General features: G+C 29.8%; 1 protein-coding gene across 2 annotated transcripts in view; it reads left to right on the forward strand.

The window, feature by feature from the left end:
- wry (delta and Notch-like EGF repeat containing weary) overlaps positions 1–17,159 on the forward strand; it is a 252,245-nt gene that overhangs the window by 43,204 nt on the left and 191,882 nt on the right. The window lies entirely within an intron of this gene.

Consider the following 17,159-nt stretch of genomic DNA (forward strand, 5'->3'; position numbering starts at 1 on the left):
CATTCTACTACTATCAGCGAAATGTCAAACTGTCTGACGTGAATAAAAAATCCATCCCGAAGAGAAAACTATGGCGCCATCTATGCATACTTCACAATTATAATAAAATCCAACACCGCCAAGCCGTCTGCAAGATCTAGCGAGACAGACTGGCGAGAGCCAGCTGGCTCAGCTAGTTATTAATAATTATCAGTACCGGCTACTGTGGCTGAAGCTAACTGATACTAACTACCATACAATATTAAACGCATACGAGGTATTTCCGGATATATTTTATATTTCTTTATAATTTATACATAATATGTCACCATCCTAAATTCAAAACGCTTTATTTTTATATACTCTTATTATATACAAGGTAAAACAAAAACAAAAAATCGTCGCAAATACTGTTACTTGCATAATATAATCTACGTTAATAATATGACAATTATCAATTCAAACAAAATGACAAAAGTGTTAACCAACAATTGCACACGTATGTGAATACATCAAAGTACTTGGATCTATCTACAGATATGTGATGTATGTTCATATGTAAAGATCTTGGCACTATGTTTGACACTGTAGTCATATGGTTACCATTTGTGATAAGGCGCTACACAATATGTTTGGCTTCGTTTTGCGTAGCTGTTCCCGGGTCTTTCCGAATTTTACACTTTCTGCAAAAACTACAAAATGGTTGAACATAAGCATACCTAGTTGTTACATAAAACGTAGATATTGATAAATATATTTTAATAAATCTATCGACGTGTTGCTGTATCAAAACCACATATGTACATACATATTCGCAAAATATCTTTCACCGGTTTGAAAATAATTATGGTAGCTGGAAACTATAGGAAATAACACAGAACAAATTAATCAGATAGCAGGGTGAAATCTAGTATTATATTAATCTATATTTAGGTATAATTTGAGACACCAAGGCCAAACTGTCTTTTATCTCTGACTCACGATTGTATATTAATTGACGAGAAGCTCATGGCCTATGGTCGTAGGTCTGAAGTAAAGAATAAAAAATAAAATGGGAAAATACAGTGATTTATTTATCGAATCGACGGAATCATCATTGCAAAATAAGAAGAATAATGTTTATGCGGATGGATGGTTATTTTTTGTCTCCTTACTATTGGAAAAAATAAACTAACTAGTCTTTCGGAGCAATATTGCGTGTGCTAGTAAAAATTAAGATCATTGATTGAGTAGTTGGGAAAGTATGCTGTATATAGATATGTTTCTGAGGTTGTTTTATAATAATGTAGGTACAATTAATTATTAAAACCGAGTTCTAAGAATTATTGTATCTAATATGTATTAATTTTATGAACCGAATAGTTTATATAAGATCATCTATATCTGGAGAGCTTATTCCATTTCCATAGAGTAGTAGATATTCTTTTGTACGACGAATATTTTTTATCAATATTTACGTATTCCAATCGTAAAATAAATTCTCTCCTACAAAATATTCCGGACAAAGTTTTGAGTAAAGTTTTGGCACTGAAATTGAAAACGAGAACACTAACATAAACATGAAGGAAACGCGTTTCCAGGTTATTGAAATGCAAAAGAAGCAATAAAATGCAAAAAGGAAATACACGCCAAGAATTTTCCAAAGATAATGTGATAGTTTTGATTTGAAAGACGTCTCTGAAACATGTAGCCTTTAAATATTCGAATCGATATGGTATAAAATTGCATTTCTGCTTCACTTTGACATTCTGTTTAAATTGGAAATATTTCGTTTACAACAATTTTGTATATACATAGTTGTATGTGTTTTAATAAAACCATAGTTTTGATTTGGTATTAGACTTATCTTGGTATTTTTAGATATTTTATTTTACCTTACCTCACAAGAGTGGCGAGGGGTGGAGGCAGGCTGTTATATGCTGCATAAATAGTGCGCAATAAACTTTTTCAACCATACTTATTTATTTTCATTGAACTAAGAATACAATTTACAGATGGTACTGGTTAGTTTTTAAAATTCAATTAAACCCTGCCTAAACCAAACTATAATAGTTTAGGTATGCAATGGGCGATAGTGCACACTTTTTCAGTCATACTTATTTGTTTTCGTTGAATTAAGAATACATATTACAGATGGCGTTGGTTAGTTTTTTAAAATTCATTAAGCCCTGCCTAACCAAACTATTACATATAAAAATATTCTTCTATCTAGAAAATATCTAAAATGATGTATGGTTCAATGGCATCATTTTAGATATTTATAGATAAACGAATATATTTTGACTATTATCTACCATGGCTTCGATTAGGCAGAGTTTAATTCAATTTAAAAACTAGCAAACACTATATATATATTCAATTGTAGTCTTAGTTCAATGAAAACAAATACGTTTGACTGACAAAGTGTAGTGTGCACTATTTATGTCGGATATTAACAGCCTACCTCCACCATTCGCTACTGTCTCACAATAATATTATGTAAATTGGCAGCTAATATAAACAAGGATAGATAATAAATCATTTGATAAGCCTATATGAAGTAAATGTTATCAGTAGGTACGAGTACCTAATGTCTTAGATTACAGTCATTATATTTTAAACTATTACAATAGAAAATTGGAAAAGATGATTAATATTTTATATGTATCTGATCAACAATAACATAGTATAAATAGGTTTCATATACGTTTTCACACCGTACAATGTAAATGGAGAGGAATTTTAATTTGGAAATAATAATTAATTATATTCGATTAATATGAATCAAAAAAGTTGAAAATATAAATAGAAATTGGTGAAATCTTTATTGTATTAATTATCCATATTTACCGATTAAAAAATAATTTTGGTACCCATTAAATTTGACACCATAGTCAAGTTGGCGACCTCCCAGAAAACACCTCGAACCTCGCGATGAATGGGTTGCGAACCTATAACAGCGCAAGTCCAATTATTTGTAATAGATTTGGGATAGAAAATTCAATAATGAAACCATTGATAATCTTCTTTGGGTTGGAAAATAAAAATTAAGGCGAGGAGGTAGTCTTAATACGCTATCGTTTCCCTTTTGCCCATTCTTCTGTCGAGGCGAAGTTTCTCCTCAGATGCACCCGGAGAATGACGTTTCCGGCTGAGATTAATGAAGCTTCTAAGCCATTGGACCACTGTACCATATTATTTTATTAGTAGGGCTGTGTCATTAATTTAAAAGCAAACTTCAGTTACCAGAAAAATGCTTAATAATGAAAATATATTACCAACTGTTTAATCCAAAAATGTTTAAGAACCTGTATATATATAAATGAGCTCGTACCTACCTAGTAATAACCAGTGCTACTTTATGTTATGTGCTATAAAGTTATCACGTACTACTTTTATCTAAGAATGATTGTCATGAACTTACCTTCATTCATTCAATAATTTTCCAATAATTCCCATTGATAAAATTGACTAACCTCTTACTTGAATATAATATTTTCGTATAAATAAATGACTATGTTAGTGCAATTTGATTAAAGCATTATCCCGGGTAACTACAACACTAACTAACAAAGCCTTTACTTATGTACATACCAAAAGGAAAAGAGGTTAATGTAACACATAAACGATGTTGAATTTTGAGAGGGGTCAACCGGTAGTAAGTACCTATGTACTACCGTTGTATGAAATCTGCACATATTTATATAGGAGATGAATAGGTGTCTACAGTTTTTCTCCATCTTGAAACACATCAATATACACACTGTGTAGCAAGATCTCTATGCGAGAATTGATTTAAGCTTTAGCAAAACACATTGGGTCGATTTACTGGTTTGAGAAGCTCACTATTTTAATTGAAGGAAACAATTTTATGCGCGACCCACGAACCAGGAGACGAGATTGTTAATTTGGTTAACGTTTGTTTCCATAGTGGGTGGTAGAATATAATATAACTTTGTAATATTTCTCATCTTGACGGCTCTAAACTTATTTCATTCTGTGTCTTATTTTGTCTCATGTCGTCTTATTTTGTTCTTATTAACTGTGGTAGACAATCGATTGTTCTCTTGGGAGACAGCCTCAGAAAGCATCAAATAATGAGTTACTTTAGCAGAGGATCTCTAGGATTCATCTTTATAGAAAGACCATGGAAAGCATTCAATAGACTGATAAACGTTGTAGGCAAGTTCAAGATAATACGGTGAAATGAGAGTTCTCTAATGATCAAGTATGTGAGGGTACAAATATAACAAAATGCAAAACAAGAAATCATGATATGTTCACTAAAATGCAATTTCAATGATGCAAGTTGAGAATGTGCTTACTTCTAGAGTGACATCTTGTAGCCATTTCAGACCCTACATGACGAAGAAGAAGATTATCTTGGTATCGTCTTCTATTACATGTTGGTGAGGAAATTAGAGTATAATAATATGTTCCTATACTGTGTAAGTCCATTGGACATTGAGTCACTAGAGAGGCTTTATACTAAGCGGCATAGAAGGCTAGGGAAGGTTCAAAAGAAAAATATATTTATCAATCTAGATAAAAAAACAAATTCTACAAGAGCCATTTTTGGCTGAAGCATAAATTATGGGTGTAGAAAATTAAAAATTATCATGTAAATGGGCATCTGGTGGCGGCCCTGCATTCTCCCGGGGTCTGCGTCATCAAGATATAATTACGATCGGAAACCGTCGAGAGGGCGCCCACAAAGGCAAGGAAACCCGCCGAGACGGCTGCCACTGTATAACAAGGGCGGAGTTTAGAACCCATAACATGACGTCATTAAATTAAACTTATTGCTTCGGATATGTAAAGGTTTTTGCTTTTGAGAACATATTCTATAATCTTTGATTACATTTGGACATTGTTTTTAAGGTCCTTTTGTGTACACATTTTCAATGAGGTTTTCTAGGGATAAGCGGGAATACGCCTTATCTCCACCTTGTTTTGAAATACATATTTTTTTATCACCGGAAGCTTACAAAACTGTTATAAAGTTGCAGTATACCCGCATTTTCTCTAAAAAAATGCATTGCAACTATTATCTATATAGGTAATAGAAGAGTTATTGGAAGAGTGTATGAAATATAGTAATTTTATGAATTTATAAATAGCTTTAAACCATAAACCGGTAGTGTACTTTCATTTCTTTAATAAATTATACAAACTATTATTGTGTACTATTTCAAGTTTATTTTACATAATTGAGATCATAACTTACGCGCCAGCTAGACGCTAAAAGTGCGGCCACACCGAAAACAAGTCGCGCGACAACTCGTTAAATTTTACGATAAGCATGATAATTATCGTAAAATTTAACGAGTTGTCGCGCGACTTGTTGCCGGTGTGGCCCCGGCATAATGCTTTACCACAAGCTTACCTGCGGTTTGTACCGGGAAGCCCGTGTGTATGGACGGGAATACTGTATCTCGCGTATACCGAAAAGCGCTGTAAAAGTGTTCCGTATTTTTTGCACAAACTCTACCGCACAGGCAAGTCGGTGCCATCTAGCGGGCGATTTAGTCATTTATTTGCGTCTTATATTCAACAATATTAGATACGTCTATAAATATTCCCATTGCTTGAGACGAATAATAATAATAATATAAAAAAGATAATGCTTTGGATTCGTTATGCCTGCCAAAAAAATATTAACTGATATGAAAATACATTACTCCAGGCAATTAAAAAAAAATCGACACAAATTTTATTTTGATTTAAGTATATAATTATTTTTTAATATATATTTTTTTTAGAATATTGAAGTTAATAATTGTTTTTTATGTCTTGAATAAATAAATATTATTATAAATAGATGTATAATCCTATTCCCCTTATTCATTTTTCTCATCCTTTTAGACCCACGACCAATAACCATGAGCTCTCCGTCAATAGGTTAACGATAGTGAGTCATTTAGATGAAGAGGGTAAACAACGTTTGGTATTGGTGTCTTAAACTATATCTACATTTATTCAAATCGAAATGTATTGTATCAGTAGAGAATTTCAAAGTTAGCGGAGAAATGGTCTTGATTATTAAAATTAAGTATTGTGTTTTATTTTTAATACATCATAATATACAAAAAATCTTCCCAATATGAATTGAATGTGAACACCATTATAGTATAAATAAATAATTATGTTGTCTGGATTATATTAAAGGCATAATTACTATTATATTACTATATTATGATGTAAGCATATGTATGTATTGTAGTAATAAATGATTTATGTGCATAAGTAATTTTAACGATTATGGCTATAAAAATAAAATACCTAATACATGTTGGTAGTCCACCCGTCGAAACGGAAAAGAAGCGTAGGGTTCAATCAAGCGTCATGCCTCGAAAACTTTTCATTACGACATTTAATTACGCCGGAATGGAATTTGTCCATATAAATGAGAGTTACAACTTTTGTGGTTAATCTGTGGTATTAATTCACTTAAATTACATTATAAAATGGCCTCGTGGCACATTGCGTAGATATTTTCCGAATAGAGCGGCATTTTGAGATTAAATAAGGTTATTTTTGACTAAGTAAGTATTATTAGTGAGCTAAGAAGTTGTATGCAGACTTCTAAGTATTAAAATGATAATGTTACTTATTCTGACAATCGGTATAAAGCAGCCAAACAATAAATCATCACAATCAAAAATGATCAAATTAATGTTTCGTATTTGGTATTCGCTACAAATATTATCAAAAAATTCAATTTGTTATATTTTTTTTACAGCGTACGCTTTAAATATGTTTTATTGTTTGTTTTATTTGAATTATTAATATTTCTAATAAACTATTTTGTATTCAACAAATAATATACAAGATTTGAGAATATAACATTGTTTTATTTAACATACATAATTTGAAAATACTTCTTTGAATAAAAATACGACAATATTATGATTTACCATTTTTATAGTACTTTGTATTTTTAAATTACATATTTTGTTTAATAAAATAATGTTAGATGACACAAGCTTTAAATATATAGTATTTGTTATTAAACAATTATCACCACCCGTTCACTAATAACACAGTATAGGTATCAATCCAATACTTATCTTCTTTAACATAAATACAACATAATAAGAAGTAATATTAATAATAAGTAGGGTACATATTTCATTATAAAATATATGCATTTAGTAATGTTAATTGATGATTCATTGATATATATATATATATATATATATATATATAGGTGGATCTAAGAGACATGTTGTGGGCTTTTGAATAAAAGTTAATACAGAGCAAAATGTTTCAAATATTTATTATAAGTTTAATTAGTAATCCATCAGTAGTACTATTTAAAATTTTGGAAATTCTATTTATCGTGTTAATTATTATATGAATAGTTAATAAATTTAATCAAATTAGTGGCCTTTATTGATATAAAGCTGACGATTTCATCTATTTGACCATCAGCACAATCAAGTTCGTTAGTGAATATTTGCGTCACCAAATTCTGTCATTTTCGTACATTATTAATGATTTTGAGCCATATGATAAACAATAGACAAAATTTGTCCAGTCTATGGTTGTCTCGTTAATAAGTCAACTAGACTGGAATATTAAAGCTCCTCGTGTAACAAAGCTTAACCTGACGTGATATGACTACACTATCCAACTGTAAAGCTCTTGTTACAGGAAGATAATAGTACATAATCAATAATTCCCTGTGGATGACATTAATATTCAAGTACATACAACTGGATATATTTAGTTATGAAATATTACGCTTTTATTTAGAAAGCTTATATTTAACAGTAGATCAATTTTTATCGTATTTATTTATTAATTTTTGAAAGTTTCATGTAACTCAGGTATAAATAAAAATAGCACATTATACATACACAACAATGTCAATAATAGCACAGTAAAAAAGAATATACCCAATAAAATAAATATAAAATACTACACAGAGATGAAATATATAAGTATTACTGGTATTAGAAGTAAATAAACAAAATACAAGTTTTTTTTCCGTAAAAAGTAAAAGTAAATTACAACATACTATTATAATTATAAAAGATATAACAAAATGATAAATTCAGTACTCAACAACACAAAAAGTTAATTTTCTCTGCTACTTGAGAGTTCATGGATGTAAGTATATAACATATCAATGGATGACCTATTAGATTGAGACTGAATTCTTGGAATTGAAGTATGCATGGGATAATTTGATTTATAAAAGTCAATGTGAAATGATGCACCATTTTTCTTCTGTCGAGTGGCGCTACGAAACTGGATGAAAAATCAAAGGTGTAAAAAAGCTGTTAAAATCTTGCTCTTAGCGTTACTAATTGGGGTAACTTATTTGGTTATACCTATCTGTAGTTTTCTAAATTTTAATTTCTAATATCAATAATAGATCTGATACGTCTAAATTTTAATGTTGTGTGTTTTATTGGTAATAAGTAATAAATACATTATACTTTGCTTATGTTGATAAGTTAAATTTTTATATTTTATGGCAATGAAATATTAAATTTATATGCGGATCTTCGATTATAATTACTTATATATTATTTTCGATGAAATTTAATCACAAACTTATCCTTTATGGTATCTTGCTAATATTATGGTAATTTCGTAAGATATAAAGTATCAATATTTTAAACCTAGCTAAAGTTAAATGTATATTATTTTAATAGGCACGGCTTAATGATAAAATAAATTTGGTTTACTGTTCATTTTTGATAAATGATTACTATAATTAAAATACACTTTACATGTTTATTGATAGATACCCTCAGATATTTGTGTTGCCACTTTGGATTGCAGTTTCGGATAGAATTTTAAATTCCAGGAAACACATATTTTACCCATTTCTCCACTAAGTATATGTATCAATAAAGGTAACGTTTAAAATCATATTTGAGAAATTTGTTGTACATATTCTGATTGAGTATGAAAGACATTGCCTTTCGCCGAAAAAATAGATATTTATTTATTATGATTGATCCCATATATTTTACATAAGTATTAGAGCATTTTTGCAGCTACAATACTTTTTAAAATGACAAAAGATAGACTATCTATAATTATTATTTTATATTTGTACCTACTTGAGAGATCACAAAATTTTTTTTAGAAAAATGTCTCGTAATCTTAAAATATGATTGAATCGGCGTTGTTTTGAATAAATAACTATTTACTATGCGAGTTTATTTTGCAATTTCGGTAGATTTTAATACATATATATTATTTTATAAACCGCAATTTTCTTTATGCTGGGTATATTTTGTTTGTTATAATATTTTTGTATTAATATTTTTGATTATAATACGCAACCATTTGGATCAACAAGCACACAGCCATATGGAGACAACCTGAATATAAGCAAAAGTAAACTAAATCCTACTGCTTAATCAACAAAATCAATAATTATTTCATCAGAAATACAAGCTATCGCGCTATTTTATTGAGAATATTAGATTTTATGGAAGCGCGTTAACAAAAATTGAGAAAATAAAACACCAGCCGAACGACATTATATTAAATTTCACGTAGCTATAAATATTGGGAAACCTTCAGTTTTTTGTGCTGCAAAATACATAAACGTTTATTTATGGATCGTATATAAAGAGGTTAGCTATTAAGTGTCGCCGGAGCTTTTGAGTACGATAATGATGAAGTACCTTTCGTTCGTGCTTTTTCGTAGGTGTCGCAGGTTGCTACTGTGAAGCAAGGCTGCATTTTTATTCGTCTGGGAAACTGCACGGGCTTAATGAAGTTTTCCAGTAGTGTATATATCATGCCTGTTTTATGCATATTTATGTACATATCACCATATTCACTTTCCCAATCGGTAGAATAAGTAATGTTGGACCGTTATTCCAGTTGGCTTTAGGTGTTAGAGCTTTTTAGCACATCGCAAAGAGTAAAATACACATAGTATTATTTTTGTGCATTATATGATAATTACTACGGTGGATGTTAGGTATAATAGCAAAAAGACCACACTATAAAAAGGCAGATAAGAGTACGGGGCATGATAGAGGTCACCAAGTTGATGAAATAGCAATGGGTCTGATTTGTCGTTCGGCGAGTGGACAGCTACTGGACAACTACTGAGCACACCAAGTTCAGCGGGTGATATATATGTGATAGTGAACAACTAGGGACCGACCGAGAAGAGATTAAAATTTGGGGAATCTTCTTATTTACTGGTGGATTGACTATGGCTGTAGATGATGATTGCAATTATTTATATTATGTTCGTTTTTAAAAAAATCTGCCAGAGGATGTAAATCACAACGACGTGGCAAAGCCGACGTATTTAAGAAAAATATACTCAGCATTATAATAAATCACAAAAGTTTTTTTTTGATGAAATTAGATATTTACATAATATTATATATTAATTTACTCATAAATGTAAACAGCCCAATTAGCGCATCAATTTATTTTACAAACATGCTACGTAAGTTTCTGTAGAGGTTTTCCATACTACAAGTTATTGGCTATTTCTATTTGCCTAACAAGGATTGGATTTAAAAAAAAAACTACCTACCATACTAAGCTGTAGAAAATAACCTAGTTTAAAACTTTCAGCAGAAGCTTTCCTCATTCGAGTTGCTGCGACTACTTGTAAAGTTCTTGTGATTGCTTGCCTAGATTATGTAAATTTGCAAAAAAGCATCTTTTATTAACTTCATCGTTCGAAGTGACTAAACTTTTATCTTGGAGCTCAATATGATCTTATGAATATATTTACTATGCAGTTTTAAGCAAATGAAAAGTAACATTGCTAAACATATTATTATATCGGTCACCGGGTGTGTAGTTTTTTTTAAACTACTACCCATCCCATCAATATGATTTCTTTTATATATAAAGATATGTATGGGTTCCATTTTATTTTTGAAAATGCCGTCGTAAAATTTAGACTTTGGTTAAAGTATTTTTAATTTTATTCAAAGCATAAAATATATTACAGAACACTCTAGATAAAGCATAATTTATATGTTCATAAATATTCATAACATATATTTAGTGAAAACTAAATACATCAAAATATGTAGTAGGTACCTAAATAGATTACACTTCTCAATAGTGTGTTTCCAAAAAAAGTATACTTCAGTAATTTTCCCAATGAATTATTGGGTTTAACAATGGTTACCAACGTATCCTCATTGAATCGAAGTTTGTGTTTCAAATTTCCATCGAGCCCCGCGCCCAATGTGACTTGTTGTGAGAAAAGCTGTTCATTTTAAAGTTTAATTAGTATTTAAATCTAGTGTAATAGAATTCGAAAATTTGACTACAATATTTTTTATCTTTGACGTATTTCCGATAAAGATATTTAGGAAAACACATTCAAAGTGCGTATGAGCGTGTATTGTATCATGGGAAATAGAGCAAACAGCAATATTCTTTGATGAGTGAAAGTGGTAAAGCTTTTTGTTGTCTTGCAATTGTATCTGTTACTGTAGATCTTTTAAATTAATTAAATTTAAAAAATAAAAGAAAAATATCACCTCAATTAAGAAGTACTGTGTATTATAAAAATTTATATTAAAATGTATTTTAGAGTAACCCATCAAGCAACGACCATTAACCTCTTTTGGAGGGGAATATAATATTGGCGCCCTGTAACAGGGCTAGGGGCCTCGCGTAGATTCTTAAATCGGCCCTCACACGTAAATTATATCTACTATTATATTTTATTTGGTGATATATTTATAGTAATTTTAGTAGTAAACACATTCGCCTTTAAATAACCAACTATGATCATTTTCCTAAGATAGGAGATAGAACCAAATCTGCGAGTGATGTACGTAAGTAAGACACGAAGCATTCCGAGGTTGGCAGAGATTGCAATCATTTTCAAGTACTTTGATGGCAGTTTAATACGAGGCTTTGATGTTAGTGTACCATTACACCCTTTAAAAGCAAATCTTTGAAAGGGTTTACGAACTTGAAATGTTGTTTGTTGGAGATTGAAATTGAATAGTGCTGATGCTATCTGAGCGCTGATAGTGCTAAAAGTTACTCGACGTCTCTCATATTGCCGATCTTGATTAAAACCCGAATGCCATTTGTCTAAAATAAGATTTAGCCATCTGAAACACGGACCCAATATGAAAGGACTGTACAGCAAACATTCGACTTAAGTTTAAAGTAAAATATAACATAATTGTATTGATAAATTGTGCACAATTTGGTAAGCTTATCGTAGAAGGAAAAACAAAATTTTAAACTTAATTTTAATATATTATTTGATTGCCCGGCAATTTCCTTTAATTTATATACCTATCTATCTAAGAATTCTTATCATTACTTCGAAAAGATGAATTGTATGGACAATGAGAGTAGGTATGTATATACTTTTGTGTAATATATAAGAAATTATTTGCACAGCTTTTACGATAGCCAAGCGGTAACGTATCCGATTAGTAGGTCGTGGGTCTCGGGTTCAAATCCAGGGTTTGAACAAAATATGTTGTTTTTCAATGGCGTAAAAAAACTGTTACGAAATTTCGTCGTGAGGTGACCAAGTTCTACATCGTATTATTGAGGTAATAGAAAAATGCGATAAATATGATTTATATTTTCTAATCATGACGAAATTTCATAACAATACGCAATTGAAGTGTTATTTTAAATTCCCTTGGTAATCTTTTATAATTTTGAATCAACGTATTTAAAATATGTACTAACCTTGATTCCTCGACGATGTCAGACATTATTATTTTTACTTGTTACTATTTTTTTCAGTTTGACTAGAATAAGTATTTTAAATAGGAATTAACATAGTTCCATAATGGTGTAGGTTTAAAATCTTAGTAGGAAGAAAGTGTGTATTTCACCAGTATTAAATATTAAGTGTAGATCCATAAACGTATATCTATACGTAAACCTATTCAAAATTATAATTGTTTGTAATATGAATAATTAGATATAACTTTCTATTTTCTATTTAATATTAATTTAAAAATATCAGTGTATATTAAGTCGCTGTATAAATGTTGTATTAAAATAAATAGTTTGGCTTATTATTCGATGGCTAGGTTGGTAATCATATCGTTATAACGACTATTACATCTTATTACATTTAAAGATTATATCAATTAAATGCTATTTAAATCAATAAATATTTATTATTTAAAAACAAATTGATGTTTTATTTAATAATATCTTGTAATGTGTAGATTCGATAATCTACATTGGAATATAAAATATATTAACCTGATGTTAATGATAATGATTATATATCTTGAATAAATACAAAACAAATACTCTATCCAGGTACAATTATTATTTTACACGACGAAAAACATTATTTAATAATAAAAACATCGTGATTGAACGAGGGTGAATTTTAAAATGCTACCTTTAGTGAAGTTTCTAATTTTAACAACAATGTGTTTAAAACAGCAACACCAAACACAGCATATTGATTAGTGTGAGGGGGCGAAAACAAAAGAAATAAAAAGTGCCCCATCATCACGTTTCACAAACTCATAATGCAAAGTGGGAACTGATGAGCGACGAAAGATTCTACCTTCTCCGTGAAGAAAAAAATCTATAGTTGAGTCATGTTGTTTTATTCTTTGTAAGATTTATACTTTTACTAATTAGTAAGGCGTTAGGACAAACGTTGGAAGAAAAATAATTAGATACCCACTACTTGTTTATTTTTACTTAGTACAAGCCGTTTAATTACGTTAGATAGAAGCGGATTTATAAAAGAGATACAAATTTGTAATGCAATACTTGTAGGGAACGATTGTTTGGATATAAATTATTGTTAAAAAGTACATTTATTATTTATATAGATATTTGCACAATATTTCCGACTCATTAGTACATGATTCAAATGAGAACTCTGTTGTTTTTCGAGTTTTGATCCACGTGTTTCTGATACCTAACTAACTCTCTACGATATGATACTAAATATGTAATAATTGGCGTCGAAATTGTTGGAAAGTTTCTGTTAGGACTGTACTGCCCGACAAGAAGATCTTGGCGATAATCGGAAGTAGTCGGATGTAGTCGAAGTGCGATTAACTAAATAGGAGGGGCTTGTTAGTTCACAGTTTTAATACGTGGACAACTTGTCGATAACCGGAAGTCATTGCAGTTAAAGTGCGGTTAAAAACAGGAGGGTTTCACAGTTTTAACACGTTGACAAGAATATCTTGTTCGACAGTACATATTTACAATTCTTATAGTACAGTTCAATATTTGAACACTTTAGAACGTGTAAAAGTACAAATTTATTTTACCATAATATTATTCTACTTCTTGTCCAAGGAATATGATTATGAACAATAATTATTTGATATTGTAAAAAAAACTTTAAAAATAGTTGAATTATGATAATAAAATTCGATTTAAGCGTTCAATCTAAATAATAAACGGATTAATATTTTAAAGATAAATAGTTTAAAAGAACGTAGCATCTATGCGATAAGATTTTCACAAAACTCGAATAACGCTGCGTTCATCTATGGAAAATTCCCACAGAAAGAAAACAGAGTGCTGGTCATGTCACGTAGTCGACAAAGATTAATAATTAGCTTAGCCTGCTGTATACTCCTTTGAAGGAAATTTTCAAAAAGTAAGCGGCCATGGAGAAAATTAAACCCAGAAACGGAAACACAGCCTTCTCATTAAAATACAATGAGAGACAAAAATGCAAGATTTAACACGTCTTCAAAACAGACCTACTAGTTTTACAATTGTATCTAAGTGGATAAACCTAAAGAATTATTGACCTAATATTTTTTATTATTTAAATTGGCGTTCACGTAGCAGAACACCATTATAATAGTTTCAAAACAAAGTAGAGCAAAATGTATTTTCCGTCGATACACCTATTCATTTTTAGTGTTAAAATAATATTATATTAAAAAGTAAGAACTATTTCTTTCCATAGTGAAAATCTACCATTTGTGAAGTCAATTAATTTCCATTCTGATTTCATATTTTTCAATGTTGTCGGCACTTTGTGAAAACAGTCTATTTTTTTATGTGAATATATTATATAATTCTCCTTTATCAAATAAAGATAACGTAGTAAGTAATGAGTAATGACTATCTTTATTGTTATATTATTTAATATATATGTACTTATATAATATATATCGTTTAAAATTACACCCTTTCTCACTTATTTTGTTTTTAATCTTTTATCAGGTACCTATATTGTTAACTTATTTATTAATTATCTATGCGATTCTCAACTGTTTGTTTTCATATTGATTTTTAAATTCAACATAATAAAAATAATAATTATAAAAAATATTTTACAATAAAAAGTAGGTAATATATATTAAACAGATTCATTATTCATATATTGATAAATTCGGAAAAGAATATACAACCTCAAAAATATAGAAATGTTAGCAACTTTTATAATATTATACATAATAGGTAGCACGTATTAATACGAAGCACTTGTATTCTATGCCAGGTAAGAACTTGCATCAAATTATAATATAAATGGAAGATTAAATAATTTCTTACTACAATAAAAAGATAATTGTTATTTTGTTGCTTGTAAAGTTTATGTTTAGAATTCATGATATAAAATTTTTCATCTACATTATATTGTTTGTAATAAAAATAACGCCTTGTGTTTGATGGCAAACGGAGTTGGTAAGTATATATCCATTTCATTAATTTTAACAGCGGTAAGCTATAAAGGAGAAGAGATAGTCCCTTAACAATTTCATAATTCTATTCGAAAAGCATTTCAAGAAGTTCGTTCTTGTATACCAACTAGATTAAAGGTAGAACGAATATAACATCTGTAAATTACAAACTTTTTTTTTATTGCTGACATAACAAAAGGGTTTAATGTCTCTAGAATACGTGTGTGAAGTGATATTAACTAACTGTATTTTTTTTGATACCAAATAAAGCATTGTTATTATGAATATGTTATGTACTGGAAAAAACAGTTATTATTTAATCTATTTGACACACAATTCGGTGGGTATGAAACGAATAAAAGCTTTAAAGCACATCAACAAAATCATCCATTCGGAACATCCAACGTATCATAAATATACAAAACTTCGAACGTCAGCGTTTATTGTTGTATGTAGGGGATGTTATCGTACTGATATGCTAGGCTTTTGCGGTCCAGGCACAGTGATGTAACTTCATACTTCATACTACATACATAATATATGAATATTTCAGTACTAACCAGACGAAAATGAAGGTTAGCGTATATTATAAATTTACATCTAGCTTTGGTTTACCGGTTAACATAATGGCTACTCTGTATTATTAGATAACAAACGTTTACAAGAAACTAGTTGTTTATTTGGGTAACCAAACATTATCGTATGTCATTTGGAAAGTTTTTTATTGTCAATTTTATCTTTTTATGGGTTCATATTAATTAATTGTTTAGAATGTAACAGTATGAAATATAAATATTATTTTTGATACCAATTTTACATATTCCACGAATTCTTTTAATACTATTATAATAATAATCTTACGAAAGCATTATTTTGGTATATTGTACAACCTATCCTAGTATAATGCATTATGTAACGATGTTGTAACACATTATGATGTCGATCAATCTATACTGGCTATTATAGTATTGTACATTTTTATAATCAATTCGCTTACTATTGCTTCAATTCAATTCGATTACTACTTAATACTTTGGACGCGGAAGACGCACACGGCGCGTAATGACCAGGCGGCCGATCGATGTAATTAACGTGCATTTTAAAGGGGGCAATTAAAATCTCATTATCTCTTCAGCAGCGAAAGCGTTAATAGTGAGTTATAAATGGCGTCAATTCAATACTATATTATTATTATATAAACGGAATACACATTTCGATATTCTAGTTCTATATGGAAACAATTCAATATTTTAATGTTGCCATTAAGACCACGTGGATAAATATTTTAGATGTAATTCAATAAAATGACTAGTAAATATTTTCCTGAATGTGTCATCAAATCGAATAACCCTTTCTAGAATTTCCTTATTAGTATTTCAGATATATAGAGAATGTATCGGTCGGTTCCTTATTGACCTGGAAAATTTCATAGAGAATTATTTAATTTTAATATACTTAATCATTGAAAACATTCACATTTCCCTAAAAAGTCGTTTTTTTAATATAAACTTTAAAATGGTGTTTTCACTCAGGCGACGATCGCACATCAGGTAGATAAATACATTTTGTTCAATGTGTGTGATC

Source organism: Rhyacophila brunnea, unplaced genomic scaffold (assembly GCF_057557595.1).
Source record: "Rhyacophila brunnea isolate RB1 unplaced genomic scaffold, BYU_Rbru_1.0 scaffold_2, whole genome shotgun sequence".
Lineage (NCBI taxonomy): Eukaryota > Metazoa > Arthropoda > Insecta > Trichoptera > Rhyacophilidae > Rhyacophila > Rhyacophila brunnea.